This window comes from Enhydra lutris, unplaced genomic scaffold (assembly GCF_002288905.1).
Source record: "Enhydra lutris kenyoni isolate GAN:26980312 unplaced genomic scaffold, ASM228890v2 scaffoldscaffold4, whole genome shotgun sequence".
Classification (NCBI taxonomy): Eukaryota; Metazoa; Chordata; class Mammalia; order Carnivora; family Mustelidae; genus Enhydra; species Enhydra lutris.
Window position 1 is genome coordinate 57,019,667 of NW_019154088.1, and position 27,439 is coordinate 57,047,105.

The window sequence follows — 27,439 nt, forward strand, 5'->3', positions numbered from 1 at the left end:
CTGCGTGTGGCTCCCCCTGCCCCTGGTCTCTACTGGCCTCCATGGCCTCCATCAGCCGGCCTGCGCCTCTTGCTTCAGCAGAGCTCAGCACAAATGTGGGCTGGACGCTCTGGGGTGTTTTGGGGGCCTCGTGGATTATAGGGAAGGCACCCACCGTGCTTGTTTCAGGGGTCCCTGCTCTTGGGATGGTGCCCTTTTGTGGGTGATTACTAACGAACTCACGCTACCTCTCTGGGGCGCTTACTTTCTGTCCGGCACTGTGCTCAGAACCTTATGTCATCTCACTGAATCCTCTCAGCAGCCTGTCAGGAATGCGTTATATTTCAGCTTCTACTGATGGGGAGACTGAGCTTCCTTTGAGGTTAATTATTCAAGATCAAACAACTGGTCACTGGGGGAGCTGAGAATTCTACACAGGACTCCAGCGCTCCCCTGTTTAAGATGTGAACTAACCCCTTCCACAAGGGTTATCAGAATTCAGATCACTAAGAAACATTAGGTAAATGAATCAAAATTCCAAACAGTTAAATCCAGGCCATTCAGATCAAGTCATCAGTTTCCCAGAATACGGGTGGGGGAGAAGCAGAGATGTCACCAGCCCTTCTGTGACAGCTTCCTCTGCTCCTCCTTACCTGCCCGGCTCCAAGTACCACTGCCCTGGGGACTAGGGCTTCCACAGATGGAATTTTCTGTAGGCCTACAGAATGGGGGGGCCTACAGAAAATTCAGTCCCTAGCAATCACATAGCCAGTAAATGTCAGAGCCAGGGTTTGAAAGCAGATGGTCTGACTCTGGAATGTTCTACTGCCCCACGAGATCTTCCACGAGCGAAATTCTATATGACTATTCGGTAGTCTTATTTTCTTCAACTCCATGATGTATTTTAACCATGTTTCTACTTGAATAAATATATATCTGCCACATCATTTCAGTGATTGTACCATTAACGGAGTGAGGATACAGAGTCCAGCTTCTTCTACTGAATATTCACATGGTCTTACTGCTTTATGCCTTTGTGATACAAGGCCAATGATAATGATAGCTACACATAATTTGGGGGGCTTAAATAATGTATGTAAGTACCTTTAAAAATCATAACATCCTATATAAGTATAAGACATAATGATCATTGTTAATTATTAATTATATACCGGGATGGGGGGAATTCCCATAGATTGGGATCCTTCAGGGAACAGAACTATTGGTTATTTGGATATTCGCACTTGATGAAAATTCACTTGTGATTTGTGCCTCCTTTTGTATATGTTATATTTTAATAAAAACGTACATTAAAAAACAGTTCCTCCTTTTCTGCGGAATTAAGTGCCATTGTCTGAGTCTGGCATTAGGGATCTTCCGCGCTGTGACCTGACCTACCTTCTCAGACTAATCCCCCTAGTCCAACCTCACCAGGGGACATATTCTCGTCAGTCATCCTATACTTTCTTGATTTTGTGCCCTTAGTCTGATGGTTCTATGACCCCCCCCAACGTTAAGATCTCAGATATCATCTCTGTGCATTCTTCCTTAGTTTTTGTTCAGCCCCCACTTTTGAGTCCTCTGCTTCCTTGAGTTCACATTCTGTGTCCTACTCATCAGGGACATTCAGACAACAAATAGCCCTTGAGTGGAACTTTCCAGAATCCTCAGTGATGGCCTTCAGTCCTGGGAGCTCTCCTTTATGGGTCCTTGTCTCAGAGGACGTTGATTTCATGGAGCCCTGACCTAGAATGGCTAATGGCTGAACATATTTCTGACTTTTTTTGAGAAAAGTCCCACAGCTTGGAATGGAAGTGCTGCTGTTTTTGCCTTGCCTGCAGGTTTTCTGTATTTTCTTTCCAACTAAAGTGTAAGTCCCAGGAGGGCAGAGGCCATGTGTCCTATGTGTTTGTATCCGTTCCCCACTGACCCCGACCATGGGCAAGCACAGGGGTGTGTCCAGGGTAGAAGCACTGTGGGGAATGGCATGATGGCTACTGATTTTGAATATGTGGAGCATATGACTAAGAAAACACCACTACCTACTCTACACACCATCAAGGGCCCATTAGCAGTCAAAGGGAAAGCCATGTGGCCATTGTTAGTCATCTTTGAGCTAAAGGAAATGGAGCCATAGAATGATTCCCAGGTTGCAAGGCTCTGATGTAGTTGGAGGGCTTCAACTTAACCTGTTGGGAAACCCTCTGCTAGGAAATTGATAGGGAAAGTCTTCTCATTCCATTGGTCCTTCGACTAAATGGAATATGTTAGAGCAGGGTTGGCAAACTTTCTTCTGTAAAGGGCCAGAGAGTAAATACTTTAGACTTTGCAGGCCATGGGATTCCTGTTGCAGCTCTACTCAATTCAGCTATCATAGATGAGGGCAGCTGTTTTCTGTAAAACACATGCGCACATGTGTGATGGTGTCGTAGGCAAACTTTATTGTGGACACTGAAATTTGCATTTCATATTACCTTAACATCACACAACAGTATATTCTTCCTTTGAGATCTAGAAATCATTTAAAAATATACAAATCTGTCTTAGCTTGTGGGCTCTAGTTGGCCAACCTCTGAGTTAGACCACCACGAGGAAGGCTTCTTTTGCTGTATGGAATTTCTTTTCAGACAACTTGCATCAGAATCACAGAGGGGGTGGGAAGGAGGATGGTGCTCAAAGTGCAGCTTCCTGATCCTCTCAGCAGAGCCAGTGAACCAGACTCCTGGGGAAGCTGCCAGGAGCCTGCAGTGGTCCCAGATTCTTCTGGATGGGCATGGAACACCCTACGTGTGGAGAACCGTTTCAGACAAAGGGATACCAAGAGCTTTCTTAGGAGAAGTTTTTCAATTTTGGCGGAAAAATGGAGCCAAACAACAAAACAAGCGCTTCCTACCCAAGCAGGTTCTTTTAGGATATTTTGAAAGCCTCTTAGGGTTTGCCCTATACTTTTATGAGGTATTTTAATCTTGCTCAGACTCTGAGTGTTGTGTTTTCTAGAGAGAACGATCAGGCCGCTGAGCCCTTCTCAGACAGATAATGTTCAGTGCTCATGTGGCATCCACGTCCCTATTTTTCTTTCTAGCTAAAAGAGCCCCAGTTTCGTTCTGGCATCCAGCCTTAAGGAAGGTGACCCTAGGGGCGCCTGGGTGGCTCAGTGGGTTAAAGCCTCTGCCTTCAGCTCAGGTCATGATCCCAGGGTCCTGGGATGGAGCCCCACATCGGGCTCTCTGCTCAGCAGGGAGCCTGCATCCCCCTCTCTCTCTGCCTTCATCTCTGCCTATTTGTGATCTCTCTCTCTGTCAAATAAATAAATAAAAAAGGAAAGTGACCCTACTGCAGTGATGTGCTGGGAAATATGTATCAGCTGGCTCTTCAGGAAAAAGCCCTGTTTGTAGTGTCTACCAGTTCCTGTGGTATAAATCTGCCCATTGTGGCTCGTTTCAAGATGCCAACACGAGGTCACTAAACAGAGGCCTTTGGTAAGAGGGTAAGAGCTGTGCGCTATGCGCACCTGCAAACTGGCCTGAGCTGCTCCAGTCCAGCGCTGCTACAGCCGCTCAGAGATAAAGAGTCCAAGTCGATCAGGTGATCCCATCCTGGTGTCAGTCTTTGGTTTGTGAGCAAAAGCTATTAGGGATGGGACCTGGCACTTGAAGAAAAGTTTTCTTTGTTAATAAAGGAACGAATAGCTTCTCCCCTTCCTCTGGCTATGAATGGACTGCGGTAATTTACATCCCGCTGTGACGTAGCACGGGCAGCCATCACGGAGGCTGTGGAGGCAGCTAGCCTGTGGACACCTGCACACACCACGGACAGCAGATGAGAGACAGGAAGGACTCGGGTCTTTGGTGATGTGATCAAGCTGCTGAATTAACAGGGTCTGAAAGCACAGTGTACCAGGACTTCTAATTATGTGCATCCAGAAAATTTCCAGATTTTTTAAGTGGGTGGAGTGGGGTGGGGGGTGGTTTCTGTTACTTACAGCAGAGAGCTTCCCAAGTGGTGTATCTTTTCTCATCGATCACTCAGAAATTAGGCAGAGGGGACACGTGAGTTATTACCCAGCATTTAGCACCTTGCACGGGCAGAGGCAGAGCAGGACGTCAAGGACTCAGAGGCAGTGATGCTATATATTAGCTTCTCACGGCTCATTATCTTTCCCAAAGCCCACTTACCAAGAGAAATGTCACCGGCTCTTTGTTTCACCTATCTCACTCCAGCACGGCTAGCACGAGTGACGTGGGGCATTATCAGGACGTTGCAACAGCGTGTGTGGCTGAGGTTTAAATGAATTTCATCAGCTTGATTAAATACTTACTACATGAGTCAAACATACGGGCTTCATTAAGCTAGTGAACTCCCAGGAACCTCCTGTTCTGTTTATACAGCCCATCTGGTCTCTCAGATTACTTTAAAGAAATGGGATAAATGGAGTTCGGTATGACAGCCAGGTCGTCTTTCAGCATTATAGTCTCAGAGGAAGCTCATCTTCCATTGCTAACTCTGGCTTCCATACAACTGGGTGCAGAGGTTTTTTTTCCATCTGCTTCTGGCCTCCGTTAAAGCCTGACATGATGCTGAAATTGAGACTTTAAGTGTAACTTGCCAGGACATGACAGACATACTTTTCTCATTGAAGCATGGAACATTGTCTAAAGTCATTTGCAAGCACAGACCTTGGGCCTTTTACAGGGAGGGTACACCTTGAAAGCAAAATAAAGGACAAGGTTTAATTAACTTACCGGGGCTCTGTTAGTTGTTATTAGAAGCTCTTTATCAAATTAAAGGCCTGCTGGGAAGGCAGCTGAGCGCCTAGAAGCAGTGACATGCGTTAAGTGCCAAAGTGGGTTTTAATTGGCTGTTTAAATAAGGAAAAGCTCCCTGCAGTGTGACCAACACATAGCGGGAGTGTGCAAATACACACACACACACACGCACACTCACACACGGAGCCTCAGGCAGTCTGGGAAATCACAGGAATCACATTTTTGGGAAAGCTGACATCCCTAAAGAGGGACCACAAACCTAACCTAGGACAGGAACCTGAAAACATGTGCTCTATGCTCAATAAATGCCATTTATTGTTTCTGATAAGAATAAATAACAGGATGGAGCAGTGAGTTGTCCAGACGCTGCCGCATTTACATCATATAGAAGCCAGCTGCATGGCCACGGTCCTCTTACTCTAGGATCGAGCTCACTCAGCGTTTTGCTTTGTTCTCATGTCTGTCAGGACATTGACACAGCATGGAGTCACGTTGGCTACCTTGTAGGAATGCTGGGGGAGATTTATACACAGCTCCTGGCAGTGTTAGGCATATACTGAGAGCCCAAAAAAAAATGAGAGTTATTTTGGCCAAAATGCTTTTTTCTACTAAACTCTTTGTAAAGATTCTTGGGGATTATTTATTCCTGACATCCCTGGTTGGGAGAGGCTCAGCAGCCCAGTGGGCTAAACTGTGGTGTCAGATTTATACAGTTTGAATGCTGGTTCCACCCTATGCAGGGGGTCTTTCTGAACCTCAGGCTCTTTTTCTACGAAATGGGACAAATCATACCTACTTCCTCGAGTGGTGGGGAAATCCTATGACTGTGCTGGGGAAGAGCTTAGCACAGTATGTGCTTATTGTAGGTGTGAGCACTGGTGTGTTTATTAGGGTTGAGTTGTGCTTCCCGGAGAGAGATTACAGAGTGGCTGTGGGACAGACCCCTAGGACGCCTTTTCACAGAGGCTGCCAACAGAAGTTCTTTGAGTCCAACCACTGGTGGAGTCTGTGGGATGGAACCTTGCTGAGGTGGCAGAGACTGGAATTTCAGGGGTTGGTTGGGGGACACATTTAGGATATGCGGGGAGTGGGGTAGACAAAGGAAGAGGTTGGCGGTCAGCCTCCTGCCAGGGCTCATGGCATTTCTTGCCCCTTAGATAACTGGGGCTCCCTAGTTGTGTGGGTATGAACACATTTTGACCCAGAACAACTCCAAGGCACAGTTAGGACAAGAGGCTAGGGCCCTGGTGCCTGGTCTGTGGCTTATTTTACTAAGAAAGTCTCTTGTTAGGGTGAGATTCTCCACTGGTGGGAAAGAAATTATTCCAAAACAATGGTTTTTATTTCACAGATTTATTATCTTTTTTTGGGGGGGGGGTAAGAATTTTATTGGAAGTCTGAGCTTGCTATTTAACAGGAGCTTTCAAATGAAGCCCTTATAAAATCAAGATCTCCCATGTTCGTTGCCAGGGTGATCTGCGGTAGCCGCTGTTCCTTGGCTCCCTGCCAGCATCACAGTTCCGTGTAAAGTTATGGGGAGGGTGGGGGAAGGAGGAGGGAAGGAGTCACATGACTAGAGGGGGCTGGAGGGCCAGTGGAGTGACCATCTTTTGAAGACGTTAAAGGTGTCAAAGCACCTCAGCCTACAGCTTTTGATGAGGAACTTAAAATACAGGACTGTGGGGCCTTGGAGCCATTTTGAATTGGGGCATGTTTTCATAAAGGCAGCAAAAACAAACATTCCCGGTGGAAAGCGTGCACTACGTGCATTTAAACACACACAGCCTCTGTTCCAATAGCACCACAACGCAGAGCCACCCCTGATACCTCAGCGAGGAAGAGAACGAACTCCTTCCTTCCCCAGCAGCCTGGCTGGGGTTGGAGGGACAGCTCTCGCTCAATTTTCCAGCCCAGCAAGTCTTTGAACATGAAACAGAAGTGTCCCAGGGCTCTTACAAATGAGCCACAGCAGGGCTGGATGTCAGGGAATGGATTCATGGGCTGCTGGGTGGGGGTGGGGGTTAATATCTCTTGCAATTACAAATCAGAAAAAAGCCCACATTCTTCTTCATTTCACCGGTTTCACACATCCTTGGCAGCTGGGCTTCCCAATGCTTCATTTAGGCCAATGTCCGTGAAGGAACGGATCAGCAGGCGCAGGCCATCAGGCGGCCATTTTAAGCCCTTGGCCTGGGTCCTCACTCCCCGCGCGCGGGTGAGACAGACAGGCCTTTGTGTGCCTGGAGCCGGCTAAGCCAGGATGTGACTGCGAGCTGGAATCTGACCTTTCATGGGCTCCAGCACCTGTCAGAAAAAACGAACAAGCTTGGGGTGTTTTTTCCGCTCCGGACTTAAATGCCAGTTTTGTGACTCCCTCACAGTGGAACGGCGCCAAAGCAGTTGTGGTCAACTGCGGCTCTCCGAGGAGCAAACCTGAGACATGAGTGATGGACGGCCCTGCGTTGCTGAGAGCTGGCCAAGCCAAGCAGAGGACTCCGGCGCTCTGAGTTGGGAAACTGGGAGCAGAACAGAACAGACACATTACTCTGGCAAACTGGGGAGAGGGGGAGTGGGAGAAGGAGCCTGCATTCAGCCCTAAAACAAAGCCCCGGTCCCAGTGAACCTGACAGGTAGCCATCAGGGGACGGTTGGGGCACACTCCCTCCTGGCCTGCTGTGGGGGTCTGGGTAGGAATGTGTTGTTCACACCTGGGTTGGACTCTGCTACTTATGATCTGCAGGAGCTTGGGCAAATGATCTAACCTCCTTGGACCTCAGCTTCCTCAGGTATAAAATGGGGAGAGAAAGACCTAATTCCAAAGACTGTCGTGGATTAGATGAGGTAATATACCCAGATCCCCCAGCGCTTCGCCTAAGCAGCTTGGCTGGAGGTGGCTAGCAGTGGTCATTTTCCCTCCCCTGCCGCGGGCCATATTTGGGCTGGAGAAGAAGGGCGTATGCTGATGTCACTGGTGTGTGATTGTCCCCATGCACACATCCTACCTTGGTTATGGAAGAGGGACTGGCCTAGCCCATCAACAACTGCTTCTGCTGTGGGAAGACAACTTTCTCCTAAGCATGGCTTCAGAGGACTATTTCCAAGGCTCCCTGGTGACCTGGTCTTCTGTTGGGAAGTGGCCACAGCTTCCAGAAGGGCCCGGAAACCTTGGTATGGGCAAGTGGTCAGTGTACTTTCCCTCACTCCAAGTAGCTTCAGAACCCTACAAATGAAGGAAAGTTAATGTGTACTGATACGGCAGCCCAAGGAACTTGCCCCTTTGAGGAGTACATGGCCACCGTGCCTGCATTCTTGGCTCCGGGAACCCCGTTTCTGCAGAGACATCAGGCTGGGGAGCCACTTCCTTTCACAGAGCGGTGGTATGACATTAAGCAGTAGCAGCTCAGGTGGAAGGAAATGTCTACAGCTCTATAGATGCCTGACCCAGGGCTTGAGACAGGCAGATGTCAACGGAAAAAAGTCCAAAGTCTAATCATCCTGCTCAAAACTATTAGTACTTTAAAAATAAACAAACGTCATCCTATTAACCTGTTTTTGAATTACATGGATCATAAATGAACATAAGTGAACTTCAGTTTAGAAACGAGATTTCTGTTTCTTTGTTTGCCTTTACTACAGGCCACGAAGATTGCTGGGTGGATTTTTCCCAGATTTGAAGAGCATGGTAGGGTGGTATGAAAATGTGCGCTCTGCCCAAGGGGAATCTCAGGAAGATAAGCCATCATTCTTCAGAAGGAATGAAACTGAAATTTGGTGACAAGAAGCCGTGCCTGGCAGCTGAGGGGGTGCTGGCCCCAGAATTAAGATACGGGACCGAGAAAGCAAATTGCCACACAGGGGCCCTAAGTTGGAATGTGGTTGTTGGTTTACAACAAGCTGCTTCTCATATGGGCGATTCTCTGGAGTCACATCCATCTTCTCCTAAAGAACACGGGGTAGGTCAGTTAGTCAACACACAAACAGGCTCTCAAGTCCATCACCTTTTATATATTTTAATTTTAAAAAGATAGTTACTTACCTAGACTGTACATTTTGTAGCCTTCTTGTGTCTGATGTTTGAAGCACATAGTTTGCAGTGTGCCAAACACTTTGCTTTAAAGGTATCCCATTTAACCCTCCCAGAGTTTTCCTGCAAAGAAGCTTCTGCTCTCCCCCGTTTCATGGATGAAGGCAAAGGTTTAGGGCATCACCTAGCTAGTAAAAGGTAAAGCTGGGACCCAAACTCAGGCCAATTTATTTCAGGTCCCAAGTTCTTTAGCAAAATGCTATGTTGCCTCTTCCTATGGTTTCTTAAAGTGTCACGACAAAGATATTCTGATGGTCGTCGTTTGATTTGTTGTCTTAAAGGGTTACTTTAATCAATCAAATAGCATGCTGACAATATATTCCTCTATACCTCTCAAAAATGTCTGAGTTTTAAAAATTCAAACAAAATTTAAGAAATACTCCAAATTAGATTTTCACTGGTAAGCATGTTATCTGATCATGTTATTATTTGATGTTTGATAAATATTCACTGCTACCGTTTGGTACTCAGTTGAACAGTTAAAAGGTAGCTTGTTTTAGTCTTAATCTGAAATACATTAAGAAGGGTCAGCCAAACCTGGGGCCGACTTTGCTAAAGGTTTTTTGCATTGGTCACAGTTTTGACTTATAGATCACCAATTAGTTGCAGATGTCGACAGTAATATGAAGTGTAGGAAGGGTCAGGAGAACACTTCGTTCTCATTTGAGAGGAATTTAGAACTTGAAAAAAATACCCTGTTAATTCTGAGCTGCCAACATATACACATTCATGCGTATGTGTAACTCCCTGGAAAAACAATCAGATTTTTGGAAGCCGTAGGCTATAATTCTATAGACTTTATAATTCAATTCATAAATACTTGGGTTTTTAAAACATAATCATAATAGCAAGAAGAATAACAAGAATTGTTTTCATATTTCTCTCATCTCTAACTCAATAAATACTTAAATTTTAATTCTAATGATTACTCACAAAAATAATAACAGTAATGAGAAGCACAGCTTTGTTCACAGCAAAGTGCTGAGTGCTCTGTTTGTCTGTTATTCCATCCATCCTCACGCCTAGTCTCTGAGCTCAGTTGTGCCATTAGCTCCACTTAGAGCTAAGGAAAACAAAAGGTCAGGGAGGTCCTTGGAGCTATGCATAGCCTGGGTGCCTCACCCCTGTGTGCTCCTGCCTTCCGCATAGGGCCATGCTTGGTGTGAGGCATCTTGCTCGTCTCTCTGAAGGATCCATGTCTGGGAAAGATGGTATCAACTTCCTAAGAGCTAATGAATTTAGGAAAGGCCGAGATGCAAACATCAGAATTTATAGGAGAAGGGATTTGGGGAAGTCCAAGTTCTTGGTGAAAGACCAGGAAGGAAAGATTACTTCTGGAGCTCAGTGATCTCCATGGGTCTGTCAGCGATGGCCCATAGGCTAAGTCTGGGGCCAAGGCCTGTTTCTATATACCCCTGAGCTAAGAATGGTTTTTAGATTTTTAAAAGGTTGAAGAAGAAAGAAGAGGAGCTGTTGGAGAAGAAGGAGAAAGTACGTGCCAGGCCATGTGTGGGCCATAAACATTAAAAGCTGTCTGGTCCTTTACAGAAAAGGTTTGCCAATACCTGGTCTAGACCAGGATTAATAGGAATATAACTCAGTCACATACTTAACTGAACATTTTCTAGTAGCCCCGTTAATAAAGTGAAAATAAACAAGTAAAATTATTTTAATAATGTATTTTACTTAACTCAGAACATCCAAAATGTTGCTTCAACATGTAATCGATATAAAAATTATGGATGAAACATTTCACATTCTAATTTTCATACAAAGTCTCTGAGATCTGATGAGCATTTGACACAGTGCATCGAACTCGTACTCGCCCCATTTCCAGGGCTCGATAGCTCCAGAGGGTAAGTGGCTCCTCAGTTGGGCAGTGCAGGTCTAAGTGGTGAGGGAATGGACAGCATTTTGAGGGGGAGCATAGGAGGACTTCCTGGCAGAGTCTCAAGGCTCCCCAACCTTGGCCCTGTTGTCATCTGGGGGCTCCGTAACCCTTTGTCGTGAGAGGCGCCCTGTGCCTTATGAGACGTTGAGCAGTATCTCTAAAACCCAGCCATTCAATACCAGTAGCAGTTCCCCTCCCTAGTTGTGACAATCAAAAATGCCTCTGGATATTGCTGAATGTCCCCTAAGTAGCAGACTATCCTGGGTTGGGAAATATTGGTGGAAAGCATGAGAGACCGGTATATGGGAGCACACATGGAATGGCCTAGAAAAATTCCTCTGAGTCGGTCCTTCTGAAGGAAGAAGGAGAATTGAAGGAGAGTCATGAGAGTTTGGGTAGAAAAAGATGAGGGCAAAGCTCAGGGTAAAGCATTTGAAATTTATTTTCTCAGCAATGATAAACATCAAAGAGTTTTGAGCAGGGGAATGAAATTAGCAAAGTTACAAATTAAAAACATTTTTCTTCCATCTTTGAATAACTGGATTCTTTCTCTTTTTTGCTGGCACAGATAGATTTTTTTTTTCTCCCTTAAAGGAACGCATCATTTAAAGAGCCAATGCCCCCACCCTGCGTCTGGTGGGTGGTTTTTATTAAATTCCAGTAGAGGGATGGGTTTCCAAAGCAATCAGCCAGCCCCTTGGTGAGCAGGCTCCCTGCTACTCAGCTGACATTCCACCCTGCAGGAGCCGAAGAGAGGAAAATCAGCACCGAGCAGGCAAAGGGACCGTAGCTTACACTGTTGGAATCCCTAGTAGGGCCACTTGGTGTTACAGGTGGGACCCAAATGGGGCAGGGCCCGGGGGTTGAGGTGACCTGGTAACAGCCTCTGTACCTTACAGCTGCTAAATTACTTACTTACTCAGCTCCTGACATCCAATCGATATAGAGTTTTCTAATTCCCCTTTGAATAGTATTATTAATAATAATAGGACTATGGGTAGGTCTTTAGAGTTGATCATGTGTTTTTGTGTACAAAGTCATATTTAACAATTACGCATCATGATATGATGTTTGAAGTAGAAGTATACACTGTGGATTTGTATTTTGGGACTTTTCCTTTTCAGGGGACTCTGGGGCTTTTGTCCAGTTCTTTGTTTGTACTCTGTTTGCCCCTTGGATCTGCTCTCCCCCTACCTCCCCTTTCCATCCTGCTCAGGCACTATGGGAGGCTGGCCTTTAAGGATTGCATCAGCTGGACTTCTTTGCCCCCATTTCCTGCTGGGTTCAGACAAAGGGAGGCACAGCAGGAGATCATGGAGGGAGGGAGGGAGGAGTGAGGTTGGGGTGTTTGCTTCCCGTGGGGCTGTGGGTTGGCAGCAGCTCCATACCGTCACTGAAGACCACAGCTCCTACAATGGCAGGTCTCACCAGATTCCAGGAACTGCTTTTTATCACTTTTTCCTTTCAAGCCCGAGGATGGGAAGGCACAGTATATTGTCAGCCCTGGGATGCATCATCGTCCCTTGTAGGTTGACCCATCGCCCTGCAAATTATCCATTTATAAACTCTCTGCAGTCACCCCTTTGGAGTGTGCCATCTGCTTCCTGCAGGGACCCTGACTAACATTCTAGCTCTGCTGAGGCGAGTCCCTGTCTTTCTTGACCATCCCAACTTCCAGTCAGGAAAATTCAAGCAAGACTATAGTTGCTAGTTTGTCCTTTAATGTCTTTGTGTTGAGCCCATTGTACCCCTAGAGAAGGTAAGGTAGGCATGGAGTTCCTGTGGCCTTTCCTGGGTTACCAAGTAACTGGGTACCCAAGAACTTTAATCATGAGTCCAAAACCCACACACCTGATTCTCATCCCGGGAGGAATGTATGTAATGCTTAATTCAGTGTTTTTCTTTCTGGAATTTCTAACAATAATAATGGAAAAGGAACTCAGGGGAAAGTGTCAAAGAAAATCATGTTGGTGTTTTCCTTTCCTTGTGTGTAGATTGTTTGAAGGAATCCAAACCCCAGCTTGAGCTACAGTGTCTAAACCAGACACGTCAGCTGTCAGCAGGCCAGCCCTGGCCATGAGCATGGGGGATGCGTGTGCTCTCCTCTCTCTGCTGTCAGCCTGTCTCTTCCTATGGAGATAGTCTTGGAGGTCCCATCACCTGTCCTCCCTCATGGAATCTCACTACCTACAACAAGAACATGCCCTGCTCTGGGTTTTGTCTCAGTCCATTTAACCAGAGGAAACAATCAATGTTGATCAACTGAAAGAGGCTTGGTCTTTATTAAGATGCTTTCTAGCTATTAGTGAACACACTTTGGGCTCTTGATACCATCTAGGCTATTAAGAACCAGGAACAACAGAGATACTAATGGGAGGTACAGTACCTACAAACTGTAGCAAAAGAGAAGACGGGAATCCTCAGGCCGCGCTTGATCGAGGGCAAAGTGCTGCTTGTATATTCATCCTCTTCAGGCAGATAGAGGTGGGGCACAGATACACGCAAGATCTTGGGGCTTTAGTCTTGCCTCATGGGGTAACTTGGGGCCAATTCTTTCAATATCTTAATCAGAGTTTCCCAGGAAAGGAGATACAAGGGGCTTAAATACTATTAAGTTGAATGCCTCTTAGCCCCGACTCTGTATTAAAATCACCTGGGCAGTTTTTAAAAAGGGTTTGTGAGTTTTGCAGCACACCAGTTAGATTAGAGTTGCTGGAGATGCAGTCCCGACATTGGTGTTCACTGTTCTGTTAACGGTACTGCCCTCCAACCAGATGAGAGGGACAGGAAGATGGTCTGGAGAAGGGGGGAAGTGGAGAAAGGGAAGAAAGATGGGAGGGTGCTGGGTTTTGATGTAAAAATATGTTTTCTACTGTGGGTCATGATTAAAAATTTTGAGGCAACTGTACTTTATGCATAGTGGTACCTGATAAATGTTTAATGATGGGGAGGAAAGAAAAAGGGGCATAAGAGAAGAGGAAAAGGAGGGAAGGAAGAATGACAGAAGGACATTAGGATGGTTTTCTGTCCTCAGTGTTTGTGGAAATTGTGGGCACAGCCATGAATAACTTACATGAATTTGCAAAAAGTTTTAGAAGAAACTAAGGAAGACAGAGGAGAGAAAAAAGGAGTAACCAAAAAGTTCATGAACCAAAACCTCAAAAATCAGTCCTGACATTTCATCATCTCACATTTGAGTCATTCTGGCTTGTGAGCCTTGATATAGGAGTTTTCAATGAATTTTAATTTCCTGTTGGTTTGAGGAGATTCAAGACTGTGATATTTGAAAATAGTTTAAGGCAATCCAGTGCTTTCTTGCCAACTGGATTTCTCCTTGGCCAGGCTCTGATCTGAAGGTGATTCAAGCATTGTTTTGTAACCCCTGTCTGAGATAACTAGGATAACCCTGATCTCAGAACACTCTTTAGAGGGAAAGGCCTTCCAGAAACTTCTGGGGCTTTTTAAACAGACTATTCCATGAATGCAGCATGTTGGTGCACAACAGAACATACAATAATAACAGAGATAGAGAGGGATATTTATTAATGAGAGAGGAATAAATTAATCAGGAAGATGTAACAATCCTAGACACACATACGCCTAATGCAAGAACTTCAGAAACATGAAACAGAACTGGGTATTTACCCAAGGTAGATGAAAGCATATGTCCTCACAGAAAATAATATGCAAAAATGTTGTAGTACCTTTATGCACAATTGCCAAAAAAGCCAATCTTCTTTGGTGAATTCAAAACCAAATGGAGAATACGAAACCAAATATATGATGAACTCTTACATGGCACATCCTTACGATGGAATACTACTTAGCAATGAAAAAGGATGGGCTACTGATACATGTCTTTATTTATAGATAACATGATTGTTGACGTGGAAAAATTCTTAAAAATCTACCAAAAATTTTAAGAATGAGTAAGTGAGCTTAGACAGGTTGAAACATGTAAATTGATTAAACAAAAATCAACTGTATCTTTGTTAGTCCCAAATCACTAGAAATTGAATTTTTAAAATATAACATTTAGCATGGCATTGAAAAACAGGATATACTTAGGGATAAATTTTTTTTTAAAGATTTTATTTATTTGACAAAGAGGGATCACAAGTAGGCAGAGAGGCAGGCAAAGAGAGAGGGGGAAGCAGGCTCCCTGCTGAGCAGAGGGCCTGATGTGGGGCTCGATCCCAGGACCCTGAGATCATGACCTGAGCTGAAGGCAGAGGCTTAACTCACTGAGCCACCCAGGTGCCCACTTGGGGATAAATTTAACAAAATATGTGTAGCATCTGTTAAAACATAAGATTCTGTTGGGAGAAATTAAAGACTTAATAGAGAGATACAGACAAAATAGAGAATCTAAAAATAGATCCATACATACGTGGTCAATCAAATTTCAAAAAATGGTGCCAGTGTAATTCAATGGAGAAAGGCGAGTCTTTTCAAAAAAACAGTTGATGCCTGGGCGACTCAGTCATTTAAGTGTCTGACTTCAGCTCAGGTCATTATCTCAGGGTCCTGGGATTGAGCCCTGTGTCAGGCTCCCGAATCAGTGAGGAGTCTGCTTGTCCCTTTCCCTCTGCCCCTCCCATGCTCATAGTCTCTATGTCTTTCTCTCTCTCAAATAAATACATCAAATCCTTAAAAAAATTTAAACAAAACAAACAAACAAAAACAAAAAAACAAAACAAAACAAAAAACACCTGACATCTGTAAGGAAATAAATGAACTTTGAACCTTACCTCATATCATACACTCAATTAATTTTAAGTAGGTAATAGACCTAAGTGTAAGACCTAAACTACAAAACTTCCAGTAGAGGAATGCCTGGGAGGCTCAGTCAGTTAAGCCTCTGCCTTCAGCTCAGGTCATGATCTCAGGGTCCTGGGATTGAGCCCTGTATCTGGCTCCTTGCTTTCAGGGAGCCTACAACCCTCTCCCCTCCCAGCTCAGTGCTTTCTCTCACTCTCTCTCTCTCTCAAATAAAAACAAACAAAACAAAACAAAACTTCTAGTAGAAAGCATACCAAAAAAAAATTGAACTAGGTTAGACAAACATTTTTTAGAATACAAAAACACAAACTTTGAAAAATAAAAATAAACTGGATTTCTTCAAAATTATAAACTTTTGCTGTTCAACAGACATTATCCAGAAAATGAGAAGGCAAGCCACAGACTGGGAGAAAATATTTGGAAAACAGATATATTATAAAGGACTTGTAGCCAGAATATATGATGAACTCTTACAACTCTGATAAATAAAAGCAAATGGACAAAAGATTTGGACAGTCTGTTCACCAAAGAAGATATACAAATGGTAAATAAGGATGTGAAAAAATGCTTAACATCAGTCGTCATTAGGGAAATGCAAGTTAAAAACAATAAGTTATTGCTACACATGTACTTAAATGACTAAAATTAAGAACACTTACAATACCATGTGTTGGTGAGGATGTGGAACAATGTGAACTCTCTTCTATTACTGATGGAACGTGGGAAATGGTACAGTCCTTTGGAAACTCTTTCTCAGTTTTTTATAAAATTAAGTGGAGTTGGTCATTAAATGGAGTTGGTCATTAAATATGACCTAGCAATTCAATTCTTAGATATTTACATAGGAAAAATATCACGGGTACACATAAAGATATGTACATATATGTTCATATGTACATATGTTATATGTTCATAGCATAACTTAATTTTCACTAGCTGAAAGCGAAACCAACCCAGGTATCTATAAACTCATGAATGGATAAATAAGTTATAGTATTTCCTAACAATGGAATATGTCAAGAAATGAACTACTGATACATGAAAGAACAAAGCATGATACTAAGCGAAAGAAGCCCAGAGTGGAAGACCAGGTGATTTGATGTCTGGGAGAGTCTAGAAAAAGCAAAACTGTAGAGCGACAGACCAGATTAGTCTTTGCCTGGGGCTGGAGATGGTGACCTGGGTATAAGAGTACTTTCTGAGTGATGGAAATGTTTTATAGCTCGATCATAGTGGTAATTATATATTGATCACACCCATCTACCAATACATTTAAAAATGGGTATATTTTCTGGTATATAAATTATAACTAAAAAAAGCTGATTTTTTAAAAAGTTCTAGGTCTAGGGCTTCACACCAGAGTGACAAGTAGAAAGTTCCTTGGCAAACGGTGGGTACAGCAAAAGGTGAATGATTAGAGCAATTGATGAAATCCGTCTACTATAGTGTGTTTGGTGATGATAGAGTGTATCTGTGGTTGGAGATTTCTAACCTCACCCTTGATAAAGAGTTATTTTATACTTGTCTTTGTGTCTCCTTTCCTTCCAGCTTCCTGGCTGGTCCTCTAATGTTGTCATTTCTTATTATCTCTTGAACTAAAATCTAATGTTTTTGGGCTTGGATCTCACATAGTTTCTAAGAGACTAAGAATTCAAAAGTTTCTGGTCATCTGGTCAATTTAAAAGTGATCTTTACTTAAACTCATTGGTATTTGCAATGCCAGCACTTCACATGTTATCTTTTCCCAGTGGAAACGTTGAACAACTAAAGAAAGAAGAAATAAAGCTAATGAATTAGACACCATGGAAAACTATTTAGGGATTTTATAAACTTTCTCTTTAAATGTAACAAGGCAGTTCACACAATCACCACAGTTTATGGTAAAATAAATTATTGCTGTTCAGGCACTGTAGTCAATGAAGAAAATCCTTCAGTATATTTCTATGAGAGTGACCTATGCTGGGACTCTTTCTTCCTTGAGAGACCTGAGCTCCAGCAAAATGAGAAAACTGGCCCAGTGCCATGGAATCCCATGAGAAATTGAGATGGAAATCACAACAAAAAGAGCAGAAACTTTTCATGCTTTTTAAATTTCTACTCTAGTTTGATATGAACAAAGCTTTGTATGCAAATCGAAAATATATTTAAATTTTTTTCTACTAGGATCACTTCATGCCTTTTTGCGTGTGATAGAATGAGTCTGGTAGGGAGGCAGGGCTGTATCTGGCCAAGTTTAGAATTCATTCGGTCTCTTTGGTCTAGGCAAATCCCACCAAATGAGAACAGTTTGGTGTTTAAATTTGTTTACTCTTTGTAAAATAGAACTTCCTGGTTTTTGATTTTGTAAAAAATCTCTTGAAATGAAGTAGCATTTAAATACTTTTTTGATGGGTTGAATGCAAACAGATCAGAAGTATATGGATAAAATTTCCCTCAAATTTCCCCAAGATTTTAATAATTAAGAACTAGCCAAACATACTTTAGGTTTGGGGCTGGATTTAAATTTCAAAAACACTCAGGGAACTCAGACTACATTCCAAAAGGACAGGGTTTTGTTTTGGTGTTTTGTTTGAATTTTACATGGGGAACAAAACATTTGGGTTTGTCTCCACAAATATGAATCTGTTTTTAGTACTTATACCTCAACTGTTACACTGATAGGGAAGTTTTCATTTTCTTTCTTTCCTGGAAATGAAATCAACTTTTAGGGAAACGAGAGATTCCACTGATACTTGAGAGTTGCCCAAGTGTGTATTGGGCAGATCCCAAGCCTCATTTTTACAGGAGCCCAGTGCCCTCTGCTGTCACACCCATTGTGGATGGGCCTCATTCGTGAAAGTGGCCAATATCTCTAATTTTCAGTTTCCCTTATCCTCTGAGAAGTTCCCACCTTCAATTCCATTCTCTCTCTAGACTCTGTTCCAGTTTTGCTATGCGGCTCTTTCCACTCTTAGCCATGTCATTAGGGAAACTCCACTGCAATTCTTGCTCTTTGGGACAAATCCCATTCACTCCCCTCATCCAATTCTCTGTTGGAGGGAACCTTACTCTGAGTGTGGGCTGTGCTGGTTAGGGAAGGGAATGGAAGCCACTTGGAACCCCACTGAACTTAATGAGGAACTCAATGATTTCTGCGCCAAGGTCTTAGAAGGAGAAATTCTTACTGAATTGGAATAAATAGCTATAGAAATTTCCGGAGGCAGTTGTCAATGGAACTAGGACAGGGAAAATTCTTTGGGGTGTCCTGGGCCAAAGACATTTCATTTCCTGGGAAAGGTGTTAGTAGGTATGAAAATGCTCCCATCTGTCCAGCCAAGGGCAGACACATACCAGTGAAGGACAATTACTTGCAACCATAGCCATGATTAAAGCTGTCAATTAACCAGATCTTCAGGGTTTTTTCTACTCTTTTCTTCTGGTTCTCTTCATAATTGTGACAAGTAGAGCCTGAAAGGGAGCAAAGATGGGAAAAATAGACAAAACTCAAGTTCCTTAGCTGTGCTACTTTTTAGTGGTTAAAAAGTTTGAATTCATGTCTGAATCACTAGGTGAAATGAGAAGATTAGTGACTGAATAAAAAGTGTGTTGAGAGGATCCGTAGTCTTTCTCCTCCCCCGGGGGGACTAAGTGTATTAACCCTTTTTAAAGACATTTGCCTGTGTCCTTGCAGCCTGTATATTAGTATTGTGGGGACTGAGGGGCAAAGTGACAAGAGAGAGTCATCCTGCGTCCTCCTCTCCAGTGGAAGTGGCAGGCAGCCCATCAGGAGGACCAGGGCTCTGCAGAGTGCCAGATGGCAATAGGCTTCCCACAGGGATGCCCCCAGCAGGGGTGCCAGATGGTCCCTTGCCTGGGGAGGATCTCTGGAAAGAGGATTCGTACAAGAGGGAACAAAGTTTCGGGCCCCACCAAGCAGTGTGTGCTATTAAATGTTTAACAAATGGCTGTCCGGAAAAGAAATCTCTGGTTTGTAGTGCTGGCCAATTATCATGGTGTAAACATTCTCCCCACCCCCAATTGCAAGTTCCTGACGTGAACTAGGAGTCCCTGAAAGAAGAGTTGGGAAGAAATGAGCCAAATCAGCTCTGGCAAGTGGGGGAAGAATGGGCTCAAGCGTTCCACTGTCCCAGGGGTTAGGCCTGAGGACCTCCTGCAGAAAGGAGGGAGGGGTCCAGCAAATTCATAGGAGAACTGGTGTAGTTTCTATAGACTTTGGCTCTGTTTGTGTTTCCTCTCTTCTTTCAACATAAACAACCAATAGTTGGCTGTGATTCCTTCAAGTATGACCTCATGAGCTCAGGGTTTAAAATAAGTCATTTATCAGAACCAAAACTGGCATTTGGACTCAAATAGACAGAAGGCACTAAAGATTACCACTCTTATGAAATAACAAGAGCAAATAATTTTGAGTGTTCTTCAGATAGCATCCCACGGGTAGGCACGTGCAATTTGAGATGGTCCATAGCCAGTAACATTTATTGAGAACCCACTACGTACCAGGTACTTCCCATGTATTAACTCATGAAAAGTGGTATTATTAGGAAAATTGCACCTTTTCAACAAATAACCATGGTGAATAAATAGTTTTGCATAAAATTGCATGTTATTCTAGACTGTTCACAAGGTAGTTTGAGATGTTAAAAGTAGCAAACATTTATTGAGTTCCTACTACACACCTGATATTTTCCATGAACTCTGCATTGGGTTTTTATAATCTATGAGTCAGGTGTCATTATGATGCTTATTTTACAGTTAAGGAAATAGAGGACAGAAGGTGGCATCCTGAAGGTCAGACAACTCATCGATGGCAGAGTCAAGAATCAGACCCAGTCATCCTGGCACCAAAACTCACTCTGACAGATAGGACCCCCACCATCTTTCCAGACTCAAATGTTCCTAGGCAATCCCTGACTGTCAGTATAGATGTCTGACCTTGATTTAAAAGCAATGCACTTCTTATTGAAATGTTTCTGGGCCATCACCCGCCCAACACATTCTTCTTTGAGGCTGAAAACACTACCTTTTTCACTTTTGCGGGAGACACTGTTCAGCATTACATTATTGTGGTCTGTGATTTAGAGCTGAAGTAGTCCACACACTAAGAGGTCAGGAGATGAATTCAGAATCATACACAATTCTCCTAATTGCTAGTCAAGTTCAATGTGATCCCCTCGAAAACCGCTCTGAAACCACACGCAATTCAGCTGAAGCAAGGGGTTAAGGGAAGTCAGATTTCTGAAGAATTCTATTGATCTCCACCTTTAGACTCTAGCACTAACACAGTTTAGAAGTTTCTGCCTTGTTGGAGTGACATGATTTACACCTTTCATTCTGGGGTTGTCTTCGCTGAGCTGCACAGTGGTGTTCTTATGTAGACAAAGCTACTGGAGTTTAGAAACAGGAAGGGCTTGAAACTCACTTTTAAAAGTAAAATAAAGCTAGCACAGTGGGGGATTTCCTGAAGTCTCCGATGTCTGACATATGTTAGGTAGTCAGGAAAGAATAATAAAATTCCCCAGGAAAAGCATTTCACAAATGGCAGTGGCTAAAGTATGATTTTCTAGGTGGCCGGGGGTCTGATTTTCATCCTATTCTCCTCACCTCCCGTGGGGCTGGTCTCAGCTTGCCCTTGAAGAGACAGATCTTCAGATAGTCCTGCAAAAGAGCCAAGCCTTCCAGAACAGCCTGAGGACAGCCTGTAGGATGCCCAGCCCACAACTGAGGCTTCTCTAGAGACCATATGTCTTTGTCCCACTAAGAGCTGTGTTAGCTTTCTCTGGCCACTCCCAGGATCATCCAGGAAAGGGTACCAGTTTTGATGAGGCCCTGACATCTCAGCCAGCACCACTTGATTCTGGGGAAGGGAAGGCGGGGCTTGTTCCGTGGAAAGCAGATAATAGCAACCACAGGGATCCACGGGGCTTCCAACATGTGGGTGCAAGAAAGAAAGGACACGAGCAATGGAGATGAAGAGGAAAGAACATGCTTCTGGAGAACAAATGGGATTTCGGGGAGTCCTTCACAAAGTAGCTGCACAGTGTAGGGTTGTCAAGACATCTGATTCAGCTCTGAGGGCCTCAAGGAATAAGGAACAGCTTGTGGGGTTCTGATCCTGGGGCCCAGCTTAATTTAGGGGTTCACACTTGTAGCCTGCAGTGGAGTGAGAAACATGTAGGAATTAAAAGATCTGGGTAATAACATCCCAGTGCATTTACATATTTCATTATAGTACAGTCGGTATTATTATTATTTTTTTTAATATAGAAAACTCCCTTCACTGTGCAAAATCACACAATAAAAACTGCGGGGCTTAAAGAAACGGCAGCGACCTAAAAATTTTGTCAGTAACACTAAAAAGAGAAATCTAATGGAAATAGCACAGCTTCGTACATGTTAAATGATTGAGAAAGGGGTCAGTACTACAATAAAGATGGTGCCTTATCTTGAAAAAGACCCGAAGTTGGCTTCTGGAAGCAGGTGGCACAGCTTGCAAGGCATTGTGGGGTGATATGCGGAAGGTCATCCAAGTTTGCCGGCTTGAAATCTTGGAGCTTGTTTTTCTGTCTTGGAGATACAGGCGCTTGGAAGCATGTGTTTATAATAGAGACCCCCTTTATCAAAATTGAAAATTTGATCCCATGCATAGTCTTTGCCGTCTGTTAACTTTTGTCCGCCTTCTGGACATTCTTCCGTGGCTTTCTCATCTACACCTGGGGCTTCACCTAACAGCTGAAGGTTTTGGAAGTCAGCATGAATTTGAAACCCCCGAATCAGCCACTCGTAGTACTGACAGGTGCCACTTCTGCAGAATTTGGCATTTTGCCCTAAGCTCTTGTATGGAGAGAGTGCTGTGTCTTTGTGAGACAGCTGGCCCACCACTTTGCCCTGCTTGGTTTTCAGTCGCAACAGTGCTCATCTTTCCGTCTCTTGTGTTTCTTCAGGGGTTAGTCTCATTGACGCCTTAGTCCTCAGAGTTGTTTCCCTCATGTGTATTGTTTATGGGTCTCAGTGTTTGTGGATTCCTTCATACTTGTTGCTTGGGAAATGGCACATGATCTTTTGATTCTTTCAAAATTTCTTTTTTACTTCAAATTTCTTCTCAATACATAAAATTTTCCTTTTTCATGGCTTGTTTGGTATTTTAAAATCAGGATGGTTAGACATGTTTGAGATGTTGAATGAGTATTTTTTTTTAATATAGAAAATCTCACATAATGAGAACCAAAACTAACCTTGCAGGAGCACACACGTGGATGGGATAAGGAGGACGGTACAAGGTAGGGGAGAGTGTGTGGAGTCTGAGCACTTGTGCATTTCATGAATTCCTACAAGATCTGGCTCAGCGGGTGCAGTTTTCTATGTTAATGTAGTTTTAAAATTTTCAGACAAAATTGCTGGCAAGAAATTTGCATATGCTCAAAACGTCCCATCATATATTAATCTTCTAATTGAAATAAATTTGCATTTTCAAAACAAGTGTTATAGCAGACTGTGTATGGTACCTCTGCTCATGGGGTTTCTCAGGTGATCATTATACTAATTCTGTGAGGTAGACGGGAAAGTTAATATTCCCATTATGCAGATGGAAAAACCGCAGCCAGTAGTCTCCAAGCTTGGGATATGAGCCTGGAACAACCCAAAGATGAGACCTGACCCTGTCCTACTAGTTCCTAAAGTGAGTCCTACCCCTTCTTCTGGAAGTTTGGTTTTGTGAGTAAGGAAATTTTCTTCTTTTGCTTCAAGGAATTGGAGGTAAGGTTTTTTTTTTTTCTTTTTTTTTTTTTTCTTTAGTAAGGTAGGGTCTTGGCTAATGCAGAGCTGCCTGAATAATGTTCAAATTCTCTCCTTGCTCTGGGAGACTTTCTGCCACATGTTGACTTGTAAATTAACCACCTTCAGGTAGAGGGCACCCTACACGTCGAGGTTTGCCCTTGAAATAAGAGGTTCTGCCTGCCTGTGCTGGGGGTACAGGACAAAAGGGATGGTTCTTTCATCCTCTGAGTCCTGGCCAAGAAAGTTCCCAGGCAGAGTTAGGGTGTGTAGGTGAGATCCTCCTTTTGGAGGGGGTCTGAGTCAGTTTGCACTCAATTAGACATTGCTCTTTCTGAAGACCGTGACCTTCGCTTGCCCTGTCACGGGTATTTCTTGTTCCCTGCGAGAGAATAGCCCGAGTGTGGCTAAACGCCCCCTTCCTCTTGGTGCTGCGGTGTCTTGATGGCTCCTGGCCAAACTCCAGCTCAGTGACAGGAAAGGGTCCCCGTCATTTCCCATCACGAGCTCAGGAATGACCGCTGCTATTCAGTGAACCCCTCTCTGTGCTCCAGGCCTCCGAGAAGCACTTCACATGGTCCTTCACGCATCGCACCAGTATTTGCTGGGGGCCCATCATGTGCCGGGATCATTCCTATTGCGTGGTTATCTCCCTTGCTTCTTAAAGTCCGAACTGCCCCAGTGGCTCCCGTGCCTTTAACCCTGTGCTGTCCTGAGCCTCTTGTTCAGGGCTGCCTGTGCAGTCTTAGGCAAGGTTGCTCCAAGCTCCATCGGTTTCAATCATTTTCCAACTTGCTGGAGACCCAAAAACATGTCAGTGACCTTCCTATGACCTGGATAACAATTTCTCAACTTGTCACTGCCTTTCCCTTCCATTTGGGTAGTGTCATCTTTGTGTATGTTTGGGAGCTTTAAATTTCCTTCCTTCCTTCCTTCCTTCCTTCCTCACACCCTCCCTCCCTCCCTCTGTCCCTTTCTTCCTTCCTTTCTCCCTCCCTCCCTTCCTTCCTTCCATCCTATTTTCAAATTCATACAGTGGGACCTACTTGACAAATCTGAGAGGAAAGAGAAAGAACAAAGAAAGCAGAGCAACCTAAACACTGAAAAATACATTTTTTTAACTTCATGAATGAGGCCTTTGAACTCAGTGGCCATGGCTCCTTCCTAACCTGAACCCTTCACGTCCTGTTTCCAGCTGGAGTGAAAAGTCTAAGGTGCCCTGGCTCTGAGCCTGCACTGAAACCTGGCTAGGGGTTGCGTCTCCCTGTCCTCAATGAGCAGTGGCATCCAAGCACTTCCTGCCAAGGAGCTTAACTCCATTTCGGCAGCCGTGGAAGTTTGCTGGGAAGGGAAGGGAGCTGGAGCCTTCACCCGATGTGGCCGAGGGCAGCAACAACAAAGAATGTCAAGGAGAAATTCCTGCAGTCAGTGGGCATGGGGCTGGGGAGGAAGGGGGGTGTCTCTAGAGGTTGGTGTTGAAACTTACTGCCTTGACAAAAACTCAGGTTCTCAGCACAGGGGATGTGACTCATGGCTAAGAAATTCCCCATGGCCTTAGATGACATTGACGTTGATTACCTCTGAGTCACATTTCTGGGAGGAACTTTTTTTTTTTTTCACCAGAGGGAAACTGAAGGGAAAATGGCATGGACAGTGGTTTGGAAACAGCAGAGGAAACACAGTCACTTATGTTCTTAGTAAGGGAGGTTAAGACATGCAACATGGAAAGAAAAACAAGGCAAAAGGGAGGAAGGCAATTGAGGAAGAAGGAATCCTTTCCCAGTGGAACAGGGAGAACTGGGGTCTCTCTGTGGTGTGATGAAGGGGTGGGGGCAGCCCAGCTGGACTCTGGCCTTTTGCTTCTTATTGTGAGTACAGAAATTTAGAATGTCGAGAGATGGAGCTCTCATTCGTTCCTTTATCTCACAAGCATTTGTTGAGAAGGCTCCATGTTCTAGGCTCTGTTCTAGGTACCAGAGATACTGATCTCTGTGGCAGAGCAAGACAAAAAAGAAATAGTGAATCAAATAGCATCTTTGAATACATCCCTTGAACTCATTAACGGAAATATGTTCTGAATGTCCAGCTTCAGGATCCGCAAACGTGTGCACTTTGCAAGGCTCAAGGGGCAGAGACTTGAATGGACCTGTCAGAGGTGTTATGCTTCAAAGGTTCAAAGGTTTGTGTTGAGTCCTGGCTCTCATATCCCCATACCTGGGACTCCCATCTCCTGGCAGAACAGCAGGGCTGTGGGGCTGACCGCAGAGAGGGGGACAAAAGGGACCTTGATGGCCCTGCCCCCTCCCTCTCACATTATGTGTGTTTGAAGCCTCATTAGAGGTTAAGAACTCTCTCTCTAGAGAGCATGAGTACTGGGAGAGGGGCAGGGGAAGAGGGAGAAGATCTCAAGCAGACTCCTGCTGAGCGTGGAGCCTGAAGCTGGTTGGATCCCACAACCCGGAGACCAGGACGTGAGCTGAAATCAAGAGTTGGAGGCTTAACCAACTGAGCACCTAGGCGCCCTGGTTAAGAGCTCCCTTAATGTAAATGTTGAGTTCAATTAAATCACAGACTCTAAAAGTGTATCGGGGGACAAGAAAAACAATGTTCTAAGTCCCGTAGGATTCCAAACCACCAACAGAAAATCCAAACCAAACCAAACAAACAGAAAACACTTCTCACAAGATTAGCTTCACTTCTGCTTGAGTTAGATGAGTGAATCTGAGGTTATTTCCTACAAAAGGACCATCTGCAGCCAGTAGGCAACAATTTGGGAAGTAAAGGGTAGTGATATGGAGGGAGCAGAAGGAGTTAAGGACCCGGGATTCAAAGATCCAGGTTCCTATCTGGGCTTGCCACTAGCTGGCCCTGGAGAGGCAGGCAGCCTGCGGGCTGTGGGAAGGGTCCCCAGTCAAGACCAGTTAGGAAGAAGGTGGGTAACTGAGAAGACTGGATATAAACTGGGCAGGGTTACCATAAGCAGTAAGTAGGGTCCCAGCATCTCACAGAACCTTCATGAAGCCAGAGAGTGAAGGATGGAGAAACTTCCCACGCTTGAGTGACTCTGGCCGAGGGAGGCTGGGCTTGGAGGATCTGGAGGAGCTATTGGATGGCTGCCTGGCTGCCCTCCTGCAGAGAGTGAGGGCACTTTTGTCTCACTGGTGCTCTGTGTTCTCTCAACCCAGGTCAGAACTCACGGACACCCCCTCCCTGACATCCCCTGGCCATCTGGCTGCTCCCTTGACCCTACCTTCTGGCCCCCACTTCAGGGCCCCTCCTTCCAACTGACCTCCAGTGACCACTGCACACCAATCCCTCCAGACAGGCGGCCTTGGAGCAAAGTCTTTATTAAAGACAGGATCAAACATCACAATAAGGAGAGAGAGAAAGGAGGGGTAAGGGGAGGGGAGAAAACAAGAAACATGGAGGGATGGAGACGGCAGGGCAAAGGCTTTGGCTGACAGCTGACCGAGGCCCCAGCAGGAGGAGACTGTGAGGGAGCCCAACCAGCCAGCACTTTCTCTCCATCTTCAGAGAAAACAAGGTGCAGCCTCATTAACCTTTCTCTGGCCACCCCCTTGTTAATTACTGTCCTCTATACAGCTCAGTTCTCCAAGTTCTGCCTATTTCCCACCAGGCCACAGGAGACAGGGAGGGCCTGGGAGGGGCTCAGCTCCGTTCTCTGTCCGGCTCCTGTAGATTGCCAAGAAGCTTCAGCCTGTTTGGAGCCATCTCAGTTCCTCATTCTGGGTCCTCCGTCTGTCCATCTGGCCCTGGCCACCCCGCCCCATCCCCAGGTCACCCACCAAGGCCAACTGAGGGAGTGACCAAATCAGAGCTTTGGTGGCTGCATAGTATGGTTTTGACCTAGAGCCCTGCCTGTGGGGGCTGGGGTGTGCATGCACGTGTGTGCGTGCGTGTGCTTGAGTGTATGTAGTGGGAGTGGGAAGGTTACTTATAACTGTGACAAAAAGGCTTTGGGTTTCACAGATCAGAGGCTAGGAAGGATCTCTTAGCTGGGTGACAATCTGAAGGTCAGAGTTAAGCAACACCCCTTGGAATCTATGAATGAGTAAATTCCTGCAATTAACCTCCCCCTCCCCTTACTATTGCATAGCCTGCAATTCCTTACCTGGAAATAGAATAAATGCGTTGTTGTTGTTACTT